Here is a 2,638-nt window from a genome sequence, read left to right as displayed (position 1 = left end):
AGAGCCAGCACATCTCAAAAAGCAAACCTTCAAATTTTGGAGGAGACAGCATAAGTGAAGTGGGGGTTCTGTGAAATTAGAAAAGCTATCTGGAGGCACTCCCTCTTCTAAAATTTCAGGAAAATTAATTTTACATAAAAATGAGCAAGCAATTGAGGTCAAATCCCATACCAAGTTATTATTTTTAAAAAGAGATTAAAGAGCAGAATAACATTTTTTCAGACAGAGAAAACACATAGAAAGACAAGCTCACAAACCAAATCAACACTGTAATCTTCTCATTCAAAATAAGGTAAAAGACACGGAGAAAATTATATAAGACATGCAAGAACAACCTAAGTCAGAATTAGACCAGCAGGAAAGCTTATGGAACTGAGAAAAACCCCTAAAAATAGAAGAAAAAAAAATTCAGAAATAAAGACTAAACTAGGAGGAATATACATGCAAATAGAACAACAGATAATGTCTTTAAAATAGTTGAAAGGAGAAAAATGTGAAAAATAAAGGAGGAAAGAGATGAAATTCTAGAAGAAGTTACAAATGTTTTGCAGATAGGCAAAGAAGATCCAACACCTACGTAATAAGAGTCCCTGAAGAAGAAAACCAAGGCAAGGATAGAAAACAAACACTGAAAACTATACTTTCAGAAAAGTTTCCTGAAATGAAAAATATTTGGAATTGCATGTTGAAAGAGCTCACCATGCTCTTTCCGTGCCTAATACAGTCGTGGCTCGTGGTCTTAGGAAGCATCTGAAGCGGGTAGCAGCTCCACAGCATTGGATGCTGGATGAATTGACTGGTGTGTTTGCTCCTTGTCCATCCACCAGTACCTACAAGCTGAGACAGTGTCTCCCCTAATATTTTCCTGAGGAACAGACTTAAGTATGCCCTGACAGGAGACGAAGTAAAGATTTGCATGCAGCAATTCATTAAGATGGATGGCAAGGTCCAAACTGATATAACCTACCCTGCTGGATTCATGGATGTCATCAGCATTGACAAGATGGTAGAGAATTTCTGTCTCATCTGTGGCATCAACAGTCGCTTTGCTGTACACTGTATTACACTGGAGGAGGCCAAGTACAAGTTGTGCAAAGCAAGAAAAATCTTTGTGGGCACAAAAGGAATCCCTCACCTGGTTCCACAATGCTCACACCATCCACTATCCTGATTCCCTTGTCAAGGTGAATGACACCATTTAGATTGATTTGGAGATTGGCAAGATCACTGATTTCATCAAGTTTGACACTGGTAACCTGTGTGTGGTGATTGGAGATGCTAATCTGGGAAGAATTGGTGTGATCACCAACCGAAAGAAGCACTGTGGATCTTTTGATGTGGTTCATGTGAAAGATGCCAATGGCAACAGCTTTGCCACTGGGCTTTCCAACATTTTTGTTATTGGCAAGGGCAACAGACCATGGATTTCTCTTCCCCAAGGAAAGGGTATCTGCCTCACCATTGCCGAAGGGAGAGATGAGAGACTGGTGGTAGGTGAAATGGTGGGTGAAACGGTGGGTAAAACAGAGCAATGGTGAAGTGGTCTGTGGGTAACATGCTAAATCTTTGCATGTAATTAAAAATAACATGGAATTATTTAATGGAAAAAAAAAAGAAAGAGCTCACCATATACTTGAGAATATCGATCCAGAATGGATAACTCAAAATGATCAACACTTAGACATATTCTAGTCAAATAATTGAACTAGAAAGAAAAAAAAATCATTTGCTTATTGCAGCAAGATGAGCAAGTGACTTAGAAGAGAAAGTCAATTAAATTATTTTCAGATTTTTTTCACAGCAATATTTTATGCCAGAAAAAATGGAGAAATATGTTTAAGATACTCAAGGAAATAAAATGGGAGGCAAAGATGTCATATCCAGGAAAACTGATTTTTAAGTATAAAGATTACTATTATCAATCTGCAGGAACTCAGAAAATAGTGCTTCTGTGAACCTTTCTTGAGGAATCTACAAGAAAAAAAAATCTTCAGACAACCCAAAAGACTAGATAAACAACAGAAGAAGTTACTTATAGACCTTGGACTAAATGAGAGGAAAAAAGAAAGAGTATGGCTTGTAATGGCTGTATGTTGGCTACATGTTCTGACACTGTAAATTTAGCACAGCTTTAAAAAAATAGCGGGAGACAAGAGCAGTCATATGCAAAAACATTTTTAACTGTTTTCAGTTAAAGCCTTTTAAAAAAATTAATCATGCCATGTTATTTTTAATTATGTACAAAGATCTAACATGTCACCCAGAGACCATTTCACCCACTGCTCTGGCCACAGTCTCGTCTCTCCCTTTAGCAATGGTGAGGCAGACACCCTTTCCTCGGGGAAGAGAAATTCGTGGTTTGCTGCCCTTGCCAATAACAAAAATGTTGGAAAGCTGGGTGGCAAAGCTGTTGCTGTTGGCATCTTTCATGTGAACCACGTCAAAACATTCAGGGTGCCTCTTTCTGTCGGTGATAACACCAATTCTTCCCAGGTTAGCACCCCCTTAAGGTTGGAGGTGGCTGTATTAATATCATTAAACTGTTGCATCCAAGAAAATTATGAGATATTCTAACTATATTATCTTTTGTGTTTTAGAGAACTGGAGTTCCCAGTATGGCAGAAAAGTATGTAATTCA

The 2,638-nt window shown here is 38.0% G+C and overlaps 1 pseudogene; it reads left to right on the top strand.

Moving 5' to 3' along the window:
- Positions 1-732: 732 nt before the first annotated feature.
- Positions 733-1,538, top strand: LOC112130191 (small ribosomal subunit protein eS4-like; annotated as a pseudogene).
- The last annotated feature ends 1,100 nt before the right edge of the window (positions 1,539-2,638 follow it).

The sequence above is a fragment of the Pongo abelii genome, chromosome 20, assembly GCF_028885655.2.
Source record: "Pongo abelii isolate AG06213 chromosome 20, NHGRI_mPonAbe1-v2.0_pri, whole genome shotgun sequence".
Taxonomy (NCBI): Eukaryota; Metazoa; Chordata; class Mammalia; order Primates; family Hominidae; genus Pongo; species Pongo abelii.
The sequence above is the reverse complement of the archived record's forward strand: the minus strand, read 5'-3'. Positions and strand labels throughout refer to the sequence as shown.